Source organism: Cryptomeria japonica, chromosome 1, assembly GCF_030272615.1.
Source record: "Cryptomeria japonica chromosome 1, Sugi_1.0, whole genome shotgun sequence".
NCBI lineage: Eukaryota > Viridiplantae > Streptophyta > Pinopsida > Cupressales > Cupressaceae > Cryptomeria > Cryptomeria japonica.
Window position 1 is genome coordinate 10116863 of NC_081405.1, and position 14424 is coordinate 10131286.

General features: G+C 43.8%; 1 protein-coding gene across 7 annotated transcripts in view; it reads right to left on the reverse strand.

Moving 5' to 3' along the window:
- Nucleotides 1-14424, reverse strand: part of LOC131036657 (uncharacterized) — a 194891-nt gene that overhangs the window by 115346 nt on the left and 65121 nt on the right. The window lies entirely within an intron of this gene.

Genomic DNA, 14424 nt, shown 5'->3' on the forward strand with positions numbered 1-14424 from the left:
ATAAAAGAGGTATTCCACCAGTCTTCAGGAGGTGTGAACCAAAGGGTTTATCATAGAAATCAGAGAAATCAAGAACCCCTAACCACATCGATCCCTCCGAACAATTTCTCTACTCCTCCGGATCCACAAGCCAGCAACAATCCAGAATATCCACAAAATACACAAGGATACAGACAAAGGAATATTGCACCCCCCGTGGGCAATGATATGAAAAGATTGGCCACGTTAGTGCTAGAAGAACTCAAGAAAGTTAAAGTTAGCCTACCACTCTACGAGTTGCTCAAAGTTTCAGAAATCAAAGATGCAGTGATCAACAGTTTGAGTGAATCTAGTACAGTAGGGTCAAATGTTCAGAACTCGGCCAACAAAGCTCAAACTACCATCAATGTGACCCAAGAGGATGCCGATAACAAAGGGCAATCCGAACGAGACGAATGCATGGTTCAGATCATAACCTTCCCAGCCAAAAAGGAAGACATGTTAGAAGGAAAGGTGTTACTCAAAAGGGGCGAGACTAAGAAAACTCAACCTACCATCAAAGAAGGCCTCGCCACTAGTCAGATCCTTCTAGAAAAGGAAGTGGCCATTAAGAAAGATGTGGTCAAGAAAGGAAAATCTCCAAACAAGACTGATCACTCAAAAGAACAGAGTCTAATAAAGGACGATCCTCCAAAGGTCAATGAAGTGAAACATCAAGAACCCAGTGAGGATTCCTCAGGCCTTCCTCAAGGAAAAGATGAACCGGCCCCGTTCCTGTTATCAGTTAGAATCTTTGGGAAATTATTACACAATTGCCTTTATGATTCAGGAGCTTCCAGTAACGTGATGCCCCTGGCTGTCTGTCAAAGACTAGGTATAACTCCCGCTCCTACCAAAAGAAAGGTCACTCAGCTAGACAAGACAGAAGTTCCAGTCATGGGCGAGTTGAACAACATTCACATGCAATTAGCTGCGGACCCGAGGGTTCAAAATTTCATAGACATATCAGTAGTGGATATTCCAGATTCATATGGGATGCTCCTGAGTAGAGATTGGTCACGAAAATTGAATGGGTATGTGTCGACTGATTTCGCACACATGTGGCTACCACGGAGAGGAGTCCCAAATCAAATCAAGATCGACAGCACTCCTAGATTGAGACTTATGATAACCGAGTATGGGGAAGACAATGAAGTCATGTTCTTAGAATCAGATCTAGGGACATACAAACCTAAAGTAGGTGAGGTCCTAATGATACAAGACATACAAGATAAAGATGGCCAGCAAGAAGTGATAGAATCTACAGAAATTGTCGTCGAAAGTGATCAAGGATCCGATCAAGAAGATGATGGAATGTTTGAAAATTTCAGAAAGTTTGTACATAGAAACATACAGCAAAGTGTGCAACTTGGTAACTTAGCATCCGTCCGAGATTTGCTTCTTCCAAATTGGTGTAGGATACATAATGCCGTCCATTCAGAACTATCTTGTGCTTTATGTCAGACCGCATTAGAACAAGTATACAAAAGAGCCCCGCAGACGTTGATTATAGAAGAAGTTCAAGATTCAGAGGTGGAAAGCTCTTCAAGAGATGAGACTTGGTCCGACACATCAACCGAAAGTCAAGAAGACCTAGAGACGGGAAATCGAGAAAATGCGATATGGACATTGAGGTTCGATGGATCTAAGTCTAAACAAGGATCTGGAGCAGGATATGAATTGATTAGCCCAACAGGAGAGACCTACCTTGCCGCTCACAGATTACAATTTCCTTGCACCAACAATGTGGTTGAATATGAATCTTTGATTCATGGGTTATTGTTAGCTATCAAAAAGAAGGCAAAAATACTACAAGTGTATGGAGATTCAGAAATAGCTATAAAACAAATCATGAGGCAGTACGTCTGCCATGACAAAAGGTTGACCAGATACCGAGACCGAGTCTGGGACCTCATTGAAAGTTTTGAGGCCTTCAACATCAATTCTATATACAGGCATCAAAATCAAGTGGCTAATTCCCTTGCGCAAGCCGCCAGCTCTTTGATACCATTAGCGATGGACGGATTGAAGAAGTTCACAATAGAATTAACATCAGTCCCTTTGGTCCCAGATAACATCACCAATTTTCAAGTTTTCGAAGACGACAAGCACATACTGGATTTCTTAACCAACACAGATGTCTTCATAGCCTAGATCATTGATGAAGAAGAAGTGGGAGAAGCAGAATTTGATGCCGAAGGAGTTTTGAATTTAAAGACAAATACTATTCCAAAGGGGATGGTAGAACTAGAAAGAATTTTTGATCCTGACAAATTGAAAGAGATGAAGAACCACGGAGAAGCTGGTGTCAACGGAGAAGCTGGTGAGGGGTCCGTACAGAGATCCCTACAGATCAAGGAACAAAACGAACGGAGACGTCGGATGCAAGAGATTGCCAAAGGGCAGGAGAGTTTGGAAAGGCGAAGCAAGAGTCGGAGTGTGATTTGGAGCCATAGTTGGGAGAGATAGAAACCGTGTACGTGGAACAAGTTGGTAGGGGTTGCTAGGACCCTACCATTGTCGGATGTAGAGGAGGACGATGTCGCCAACCAAGCCACTCGACATCCAGTGAAGAATCTGGAACTCAGTTCGAGAGCAAGCCGTCAGAGCACTCTGACCGCGACGAAAGGGTTGCACGGGACCTACAAGGCAAGGTCGCCAAACTCTTTGAGAATAACCTATACTGAATTGGGAACCTGTCGCTTGGAGAAGACTCAAAAATAGGAGGGTCAGACCCAAAAACTCCGGGAAGGAGGAACTATAGGAGTCAGGGTGACCAAAGCGTGGAGGAGGGGGGTGGACGCGTAGAAGGCTCGTGGACGGAGCAATACGGTCCGACCCAGTCAAACGCGTATGGTACCTTCCAGGCACATAATAACTTCCAGGCGTTACACAAAACCCTCCAGACGAAGACAATGGCACACACCCCAAAGAAACAAAAGCTTCCAAAGTTCATGGGCAACAGGTCGAAGGACCCCATACGACATTGCAAGACATGCGTAACCATCTGGGAGGCAAATGGCCAAGACGACCAGGATTACTGGTTGAAGGCATTTTCAGCCACCCTGCGAGGAATAGCAATTGACTGGTATACGGATCTGGATGCCCGATATAAAACATCATGTAACAACTTGAAGAAGGCCTTCCAAGAGGAGTTCAAACTCCTATGTGATGACAATGAAATCGTGGCGGAGATTTACAATACCAAGCAAGGAAAAAGTGAAAGTGTGTTGGCTTACAACAGAAGGTTGAGGGAACTACGGAACAAAATGAAGAACTAGCCGGCAAATGGCTTGAAGAAGAGATGGTTTGTTGAAGGGTCGATACCGTCCCTCAGACGGAAGATGAAGGTGGTCCCTCCGCCCTCATATGACGAAGCATACAACCATGCGATGGATATTGAAAGGGAAAATAAGATATCCCGAGGAAAGCGTCGAGTGAGTGATGGTGATAGTACGGATGAAGACAACGATGGGGAGCCTAAGACCGTACAAGCACTCCGAAGGGATATGATAAGAATAATGAAAGAACTGAAGGCTGACAAAGAAAATGGCAAGGAGGGAAAGGAACTATGGTGCACCGACTATAAGACAAAAGAGCACACTAAGGGGAGCTACCTGCGAAAAAGCCTTCTGTGACATCTGCCAAGTAATGGGACATTCCATCAAGGAATACCCGTACAACCTGAAAGCACAGAGCACCCAAGTGCTCTTCACCTAGCCCGAACAAGTCAATCCGCCAGCGACACCTCCGAAGCCAGCAACAAACTCGAACGCCTTTCCTAGAGGGTACTGTAACAACCAGCGGGGTAACAACCGGTCCAACAATAACATGCCAAGGAGTAAAATTCAATACGACGCAAAAGGATGGCCCATATCCAATGTCGGAAATGCAACGAATGGGGTCACTTTGCGCGGGAATGTCAGAATGGAGATAGTGCAGGGAGTTTGATGTGCAAGTGGTGCGGTCCAAGGAATCACGAGGATACTGAGTGTCCAAAGCAAAAAGGGGTGAATATGTTGGAGGTAAAGGAACCGGAGGAAGATGTACTAGCAATCACAAGATTCCAAAGTAAGAAAGCCACATACCCTGACCCTCGCACGGAGAAGGAAAGACTCCGAGAGGCCAGGGCAGACATTGAACGTGCAATGGCAGAAGAACGAAGGGCCTCACACTAGGCTACCAGTACTCCACTTCGGTCAAGACCGGAAAAAACTATCATCAAGCAGATGTTACAAACCACTATACCCGTTCAGGTATCAGATCTCCTACAAACCATGTTGCAGTTGAGGACGGCCTTGACAAATGCAGTCGGTGACACCACTGTTGACGAAGAACACCGAACGGCAACAAAACCATCTAGTACAGTTCCAGTGACGAAATTTGGTAAGGATGTCGTAGACCCTATGCTACTCACAGTAAGCATTGGACGGAAACCTGTCGTGGTGGAGATGGAGTTAATGGGGCAGAAGCTCACGAACACCATTGTGGATGGCGGGTCTGACGTCAACGTACTACCGGAAGAAACTTGGAGGAGTCTGGGCAAGCCTACCCTCTGGCCACCAACATTCCACCTTATCGGTGTGGATCAACACGGCATCAAGCCCCTCGGGACTCATGGCACAAAAAGTGGTGGTTGGAATGCAGCAATTCTTTTTGGATTTTGTCGTCATTCCACTAGAAAGGAAAGCGTACGACGCCTTAATCGGAAGGGAATGGTTGATCATGGCTAAAGTCAATCATAACTAGAAAAAGAATACACTCTCGATCGAGAGCGAGGGCCATAAGTATGTGATTGACCTGAGGAACCAGGCCGTCAATGAAGAGCTTGCATCGTTCGACTCCGACTCAGATGACTCAAACAGATGGGAGTGGGGTTCCGAAGGAGGCAAAGGCGAGATGGAACCCAACGAGGAGGGAGTGCTGGAATTGGACGAATGCTCTGAAGATGAAACTAAGTCATTGGTCGGACTCTTCCATCGGTAGATGAAGGACTACGAGGTATTCCATCCAGAGTGCCACATGTTGCAGATATGTGAGATTCGGGAATCAAGTGGTAGTACGGAAGAGCTGTCATTCCCTCCAGAATACGGTGGGTACCAGGAAGGGGTGGCACGGGTGGATGACATACTGGCCCACCGGTTTGAACAGGATAAAACTATCAAGTACGAGGAAACCAATGTGAAAAAACTCAATCTAGGCAAGGACGAGGACCCGAAGGTGATACTCTTAGGGGATGATTGGAACCTCATACTGAAGGCGGCGACTTTCAAGATATTCCTCGAGTACAAGGACGTCTTTGCTTGGACGTACAAGGACTTGAAGGGGATACCTCCGGAGTTGTGCATACACCGCATACCCCTCGCACCAGGAGCCCAACCCGTATGAAGGAGGTCGTACAAGATGAACAAGAACTACGCTGCCAAAGTGAATGAGGAAATCAACAAAATGTTAGAGGTTGGGATAATATTCAAGGTGGAGACAAGTGACTGGGTCTCCCCAATCGTTATTTCCCTCAAGAAGAAGGCCAACCAGATAAGGATATGTGTGGATTTCAGGTGTCTAAACGTTGTAACAATCAAAGATCCCTTTCCAATCCCGTTCACGGACAACATCTTGGAAGAAGTAGTTGTGCACGAGATATACACGTTTCTAGATGGGTTCTCTGGGTACAATCAGATAAGTATTATTGAAGAAGATAAGCTAAAGACCACCTTCGTGGTGGAAGACAGGGTGTACGCTTACAATTGCATGCCCTTCGGGCTATGTAATACACCAGTAACCTTCCAGAGAATAATTTTACACATCTTTGACAAAATGTCAGTAGGGAATTTCTAGGCGTTCTTGGATGACTGGTCTATTTTCAGTGGCCAGGATACTCATCTAAAGGCACTCGAAGAATGTATGGAGAGATGTCGAAGAGCCAGGCTAGCTCTTAGCCCGAAGAAGTGCAAGTTCATGGTGCCGCAGGGAAAGCTCCTCGACCACATTGTTTGCAAGGAAGGATTAAAGACAGACCCAGACAAGGTAGGGGTGATTATCAATATGGAGAGTCTGATGGATGTAACGGGGGTGAAGTCATTCCTAGGCCTCGTTGCCTACTACCAAAGATTCATCAAAGGCTTTGCACCAGTTTCCTGCCCCTTAGACAAGCTAACAAGGAGGGGGGAGCCGTTCGTATGGGGCACGGAGCAGGGAGGAGCCTTCAAGGAACTGAAGGATTGGATGGTGAGTGCACCGATCTTGGTGTACTCGGATTGGAATAAAGAGTTTCACATACACATGGATGCCTCCAACTTCGCCATTGGTGCCACCCTCAGACAAGTGGGGACACAGGGACTAGATCACCCGTCTTCTTCGCCAACCAACTTTTGTCGAGGGTCAAACGGAACTACAGTACAACAGAGAGGGAGGCACTGGGGATGGTGTACGTCATGCAGAAGTTTCGCCACTACCTGTTGGCTACCTCGTTCACGTTTTACGTGGACCACCAGGCACTGATGTACTTGGTAAATAAACCGATCATCCGGGATCGGGTAAGTAGATGGTTGTTGCTCTTGCAAGAATTCACCTTCACCATTACTGTGCGGCCAGGAAAGTCCCATGTGATAGCCAATCAACTGTCACGGATCGGGTCGGGAAAGCTGGCTAAAAGGGTGAACGAGGACTTTCCAGATGCGCACTTGTTCCAGATTGCAGTACTACCATCGTGGTATGAGAAGATCAGTCGATACCTCTCTACTTCCACATTTCCGCAGGAGATGTCGTCGGGGGAACAGCGGAAACTGGCACTGAAGAGTAAGACCTTCCAACTGATCAATGGTCTTTTGTATAAAATGGGACCAGATCAAATCTTGAGGAGATGTGTCATGGAGGAGGAAATCCCCAATGTCTTGAAAGAAGCACATGCGACTGGTGGAGGGAGTTGGCACCTTGGGAGTCACCTTGCGCAGTATGGAGGGGTGGTTCTGAGATGTCTACTTGCAGATGAGACAAAGTAAGATGAAGCAACAGACACAACAACGGTACATAGAGAAATTGGAGGAGGTGGAACAGCATGCGCAGTTGGCCACTGTAGAGAAGAACTAGAGGGTTGAGTTGGAGGCGAAGGTGGCCACTTGTGACGACCATTGCAGTAGGCAGGAGGTGGAGGCGAAGGCACTTGCAACGAAGGTGGTTGACTTGACTCTGCAGGTGGAGTAGAAGGACAAGAATCTATTGGAGGCTGCACACATGGTCAAGAAGGCACACGAGCGACAGCTGATTGCTGAGAAGAACCTCCGGCTCCACACAGGATGACAGCCTTCTTCTTCGGCCACGACAGGGACGCCTCCTCCCCCTCATAAGTCTTAGTCTTTTTCTGTTTTTTCGTTCCAACTCCTATTTGTTCTAGTCGTCTGGAAGACAACTACTTTTTTGGGGGTTGATGTTAGGGGCTAATAACACATGTTAGTTTATCGTTGTTTGGGGTGTTTATGTTTTGTTATGTATGGGCTGCCGAGAGGTTCCTGTGGGGTAGTTGGTAGTTGGTAGGCTGTGACGGTTGGCAGCCTGACCAGTTGTCGGGTCTATATAGTGTATGGATGGAACCTCGGCAAGTTAGCATTGTACTGGCATATTTGGAATACAATAAAGATATCATAATTTTGTCATATATGTCTCTGTAATTGTTATCTATGCTTTAATATACATGAATGTTCTTGTTACATGAGTTGTTGGTAAGTATGGAATATCTCTGTTTATCCGTGAGTTTACCAACCTCACCATAGGGACTAAACAAAACAATTGTTTGATCCCTAAGGAAGGCAATGGATATTTCAAGACCTTTTGATGGGTATGGTTAATTTGTTTATGCCAAAATCTGCATGGAACTAGATTTCTCTTTTGTTCCCAAGAATATATTTTGTGTGCTAGAGATTTTGAATGTTATCAACCTCTTGATTACAAAAGTCATCCTTTCATACACACAGGATATTTTGAATATGGTCATTTTATTTGATAATGTCTCAGCATTATTCCCATGTCCTCTTTTTGAAAATAGTGCCAAGGCAAGGCCTCTAGCCTATTTCTATTTTCCATAGGCTAAACGGAAAACCAAGGGAAATAAATCCTAACATTATTTTAAATTGAGCTTGCTAATTTTTAATTTAAATAACATTATTATTGATATTAAAACTTGTTTTTAAATACTGAGAATTAGGTTAAATTAAAATCATTTTCATATATTAATTGGAAGGAAATATAATTAACAGCCCAATTTGGAAATGTATAGAAGGAGGGTGTTGTTGTGACGTCTTCACACATCGCCCCATTGCAAATGGGGACCCCCTTTTTTTTGCTTGGTAGGTTAGTGTTTTGTTACTTTAGTCTTTGTCTGGCAATAATATCAAGGGTTGGGTCTTGAGATGAGGGTTTAGTTTTGGTTAAGAGTCATGAGAGTGAAACACAGCTTGTAAACATGAAGAGGGTAGGAAGTGCTTTGTGACTATTGTAAGGGTAAAATTGCAAGATCCCCTTGCAATTTCGCCCAAATATTCCATTTAACCTTCATATCCCAGAGTTGCACTGCAAAGTTGCTTGATAGAATCTATGCATGGAACCTTGCAAAATCCGACCTTGGTGTTTATGCACAAGCAAGGTGAGATTCCAACCTTGATCTCCTATATATAAATATGGTGAAATTCCGACCTTTGGGTCTATGCATGGTATATGCTAATTTTCGCCCTCCTTATTGCATGCACACTTGCAATTTCTGCCCTCCTTATTGCATGCAAACTTGCAATTACCAACCTTCTTTATGCATGGACAATGTGAAATTCTGCCTTGTTTCAGGCATGATCATAGTGAAAATCTGACCTTGTCTCTCAATACACAAGCATGGTGAAATTCCAAACTTTGGTTTAATGCATAAGCATTTCAAAGCTCCGCCATGTTTTATGCATGCATAAGGTGAATTTCCGCCTTGAATTCTTGTTTTATGCATGCATGTGTATTCCCGCCATGTATAAACCTTGCATTGCATGACTATCTCTAAATTCCGCCTTGCACAATGCAAAACTAGGTCTAAATCCCGCTCTAAGGCTTGCAGATCAGAAATCCACATAAAATAAAAGGACAGAATTAAAAATCAGACCTAGGATCAGACCTGATTTGCAGGTTAAGGCAGAGCAAATAATTAATTGTTTGATGCAATTTAAAGGATGTTTTGATAAGTGCACTCAATCTTTTATTTATACCTCTCCTCAAACATGGTAAATTTGCAAAATTGCCCTATAATGTCCCCGATATAATTAAATAGTCAATTTAAATAATTTATTGTATGGCCCCATACTTAATAATATCTTTCGAGCCCTTTTTATTAATTAGTTAGTTATAAACTTTTTGGTGTCAGCCCATTCGTAACCCTTCGGGAAACTTACCGGAGCCCATTTATAAGGCCAAGTTTGGCATAGTTGTAGGTATGGGGAATTTGATGTTTTCTTTGTATTTGTGAATTCCAGTTGGAGTTTGGCATTGTTGCAGTTTCAGAGGTGCAAGACCCTCCCTATTTTGTAATCACAGTTTCGGTGGTTAGCAACCACCCTAGTCTGTCGTTGGAGATATCATTTCTAATATTTCACTCTGTACTTCATTGTCAGATCTATCTCTACCACGTGGAATATAATTACAAATATCTGGTTCTTGGCCTTTCAATGTTGTTGGTGTATACTCTGTGTTGATGATTCATTCCTGTATCGTGCTTCCAAAGATTTGTCGTGCGCAATTCGTGGTATGGTACTTATTGCGCGTGGTCTGGAGTAGTAACCGTACGGTCACACCATACGGAGGTGAAGTAGACTTCATCGTACGGGTGAGGCATCGTCACCGTATGGGTGAAGTAGTGTCTCTGTCGCCGTAAGGGTGGAGTGCAGTTACCGTATGGGCCTATGGAGTCACCATACGAACTGTTTCCATATGAGCAACACAATTGAGGTTTGACCTACGGGGTGAGAGTCTTCGAGGGAGGTTTCGTACGGCAAGGGTGTCGTCGAGAAGGTGTCGTACGGCTGGGGGTGTCATCGGGTACATTACAGTGTGGCTGGGGTGCCGTACGGCTGGGGGTGTCGTCGGGTACATTACAGTGGTATCAGAGCCAAAATACTGCCAGCCTATGGAATGCTTGGGATGACTACAGAAATGGAAGAAAGGGATAATGAAATTGCTGCCAATAAAATCTCCAAGTGGTATAACAAATATCAAAAGAGGAAGAATTCTCTAACATTTCAAGAATATCTAGTTCTAATAGGAAAATGTATACCTGTGCATTAGGAGGTTATCAGAATCTTTGATGAATACTCAAGTGAACTTGAGGAGATCAAGGCTACCAAATCCTTTGATAGGTACTATGTAAGGAAAAGAAAAGAGCAGTTGGATCCTAAATTAGGAACTCAATCAGAATCAAAGAAAGATGAAGACAAGTTCACATGTTCATCCCAGCAACAAGAGGATGTGGACAAGCCAGAGACAACAATTGTCCCTTCAAGTGGAGAACACTTAAACTTTCATGACAAGTGCAAGGATGAAGACGTGTGTATGAATTTTGTCAAGCTAACAATGGTTGATCAACTTCATGGAGATGCGAACTCTAGCAATGATCCATTACCAGAGCAATCTCTACAGTTGGTTGAATACGAAATTTACCCTTTGGTTGGGCATGAGGCGTGCATGATTGTCATCTCTCCTTGTGAGTGGCATCTATATGAAGGAAGCAAGTTGGATTTTGATAAGTTGTTCCTCAACTCCGAGCGGGGTAATGTTTTTATCAAAGTGGAGCAGCGCAAGTTGATTGGGGATTTGCAGGTGGTGCTCGCAGCCATGGTGTGGCATCAAGCTTTCAGCGGCTAGGACTACCAGCATCCGCACATGGTCTAGGATCCTGGAGCTTGTCAGATGGCAGATAGTTGCGGATTGCTTGAGGACAAGCAATCTTTGGGCCGGGAGGACTGTAATGTCCCCGATATAATTAAATAGTCAATTTAAATAATTTATTGTACTGCCCCACACTTAATAATATCTTTCAGGCCCATTTTATTAATTAGTTAGTTATAAACTTTTTGGTGTCGGCCCATTTGTAACCCTTCCGGAAACTCACCGGAGCCCATTTATAAGGCCGAGTTTAGCATAGTTGTAGGTATGGTGAATTTGATGTTTTCTTTGTATTTGAGAATTCCAGTTGGAGTTTGGCATTGTTGCAGTTTCGGAGGTGCAAGACCCTCCCTATTCTATAATCGTAGTTTCGGTGGTTAGCAGCCACCCTAGTCTGCCATTGGAGATATCATCTCTGATATTTCACTCTGTACTTCATTGTCGGATCTATCTCTACCGTGTGGAATATAATTACAAATATCTAGTTCTTGGCCTTTCAATGTTGTTGGTGTATACTCTGTGTTGATGATTCATTCTTGTATTGTGCTTCCGGAGATTTGTCGTGTGCAGTACGTGGTACGATACTTATTGTGCATGGTCTGGAGTAGCAACCGTACGGTTACACTGTATGGAGGTGAAGTAGACTTCATCGTACGGGTGAGGCATCGTCACCGTACGGGTGAAGTGGTGTCCCTGTCATCGTACGGGTGGAGTGCAGTCACTGTATGGATTGTTTCCGTATGAGCAGCACAATTGGGGTTTGACATACGGGGTGAGAGTCTTCGGGGGAGGTTCTGTACAGATGGGGTGTTGTCGGGTACATTACAGTGTGGCTGGGGTGCCGTCGGGTAAATTACATGCCCAGCGGACCTAGGGTGAAGGCACTAAACCCTTCAAAACGTGCAAGTTAAAACATATTGAATGGCATTAGGCAGCCAGCCTGTTTTGAAGGTGAAAGATGCAAGGAAAATGAAACACAAATTAATCAAAATGTGTAAGGAACTGCCTAGCCGACCTTGCTAAAAGACATAACTCCTAAAGGGGATGCATATAAAGGATGAAATTAGAACTTGTTTCTGATTCAAAACATATTGAGGTGCAGACAAGAATGAAATCAGTTGCAGAGCAGAAACTAATGATTTCAAGTAAGGAGGTCTAACCTTGAGGCACGTCAATCAATCACAAAGCCGAGGAAATATGAACCATTATCAGGATGCAAGCAACTAGAGGCAGCAAACTTCATGTCAGCAGAGGTAAAAATCCAAGCAATCAGTTCGAAGTAAAATTCAATAACAGAAATCAAAGAGAGAACAGCTAAGTCCATTATAGGCCAAGAGATTTAAATCACGAGTGAAAAAAAGTGTGTAATGATCAAATCAGAAACAGGATCCAATTTCACACCAAAGCAGAGTGCAAGTTTAATCAGAGCTTAAAAGGTTTACAGAGCTAAAGTTCAAAGGAGGCCATTTTTTAAGAGAAAACCCCAATCAGTTCCATACAAATCTGAAAAAATTTCATCTACAACCTAAACTTTATTTCAGATTTAAAACCTCATGTCCAGAAAATTCTAAGATTTGACAAGGTTGTTTCCAGATTTAAAGGGCTTTGTGAAGCAAATTTTGGTGAATTGCTGATGTTATTCAAATTGTTTCAAACTTTTAAAATAATGATGCAAGGTCTTGAATCTTCACTTCATTATCATGATCTCATTGCATTTTGCTTAAACAAATTTGGAATTGATTTTGGAGTTTGTTCATAATTGTAATTCAAAATTGTTTATTTTCATGTGATTGCAACAAAGATGAAGCATGTTTCAACAACATAAGAGGACAAAGGGAAAAGACAAGCTTGAAGGTGGATAACATCAAGATGTGCAAGATGATGGACTTCACAACCTTAGCAATGCAACCACAACATGGGAATAGCTCTACAATGAAAGGCCTTACAACAGAAAGAAGTCTGTAGACGGCAGTTTTGCCATAATAAATAAATAATGTTTTCTTAGTATACTTGGCAGTGTAATTAATTATTCCTGACAGGTTGTGGTAGTTGCCGACAATTGGCAGGCTTAACCAACCGTCAGCACTATATATTCTCTCAATGTTGTATCGGGAAGGATATATGATTGTACACATTACACTAGATAATAAAGAATAAATCTTTCTGCCATGTGTTGTGTAAATGCTGTTAATTGATATTATTTTTGGTATGTTTCTGGTTCTATATTCTGTTTACGTAAGTTAAAAACATTCCATTTGGGAGTAAACATTTTGGCGTCGTTCCCGATTCGAACCTGGAGATCTGAGAGTGATGAAGAGTGGTCACAGGCAAGATGGCGGAGTAATGGGACAACTGATTGAACGACCAAATTCATCTGAGGAAGACGACGATTCAAGGCGGGATGAGTTGACACAAGACTTGATGTGCTTGTAAGAGGTGTTCGTTAATTAGTACGTTCGACAAGAGGTTCGTGAAAACAAGGTCCCTGAGAGTATTGTATGGGACACCTTGACTGTAAACGACGTTATCAATCATCTCCTTTCCAGACTACCAAGGTTGTTGGCACATAGCCTCATTGCCCTCCAGGAGTTGTGCGAGGACAACAACCGAGAGCAGTGCTGGCAACATATACTTCAAAGATGCGAAGTGAGGAAACGTAGGGAGGAAGAAGAGAGGGATACAAGCAAATGCTATATCCATGACAATTAATGCCCCTATGACCAAACAAAGAAAGAAAACATATTGCAAACACTCAAGAGGAGAGAGAGGGGCCAGTGAGAAGATCTCTTCAGATCAAGGAGCAAAGTGATAGACGGTAGTGATTACGGAAAATAGTTGAAGAGTCCCAAAGTCCGGCAAGGAGCAAGAGTAGAAGCATCAGCCGAAGCCGTAGTCGTGAGAGGCAGAGACAGTGTACGTGGAGTGAATGGGAGGAAGTTGCTAGGAACATACCACTCCTAGATGAGGTAAATAAGGATCTCTTCGACCAAGTAGATAATCAATCCGTACACTCGGTATCGAGCAAAGGGACCAATTCCACATCCATAGAAAGTAGCCTATCAATACAGTCGATACGTGACAAATAAGACAACAAAGGGACTTCCAGAGAGAGGTTCCCAATATTTTTGAACACAATTTGCACCGCATTGAGAGCCTATCCATAAGAGAGGAACCAAGAATAGGGGGGCCTAAGCCAAAGACCGCAGGGAGGAGGAAGTCCAAGAACGAGGAAGGTAGCCAAGCTGCGGAGGACGTAGACGGTGGATGTGTAGAGGGCCCGCACGTGGCCGAGAGTGCAAGTGAAGCACCAAAACGTTGAGAGCTAAGCAGTCCAATCTGGTCTTGGGCACACAGTACATACCATTCAAGGACGACGGTGACCCCCCAATGAGTCCAACGGTGGACATGCAAAAACTTCCTAAGTTCACCAATAACAATTTGGAAGATCCAGTAAGACACTACAAGACATGCGAAACCATCTGGCTAGCAAGCAGTCAGGAC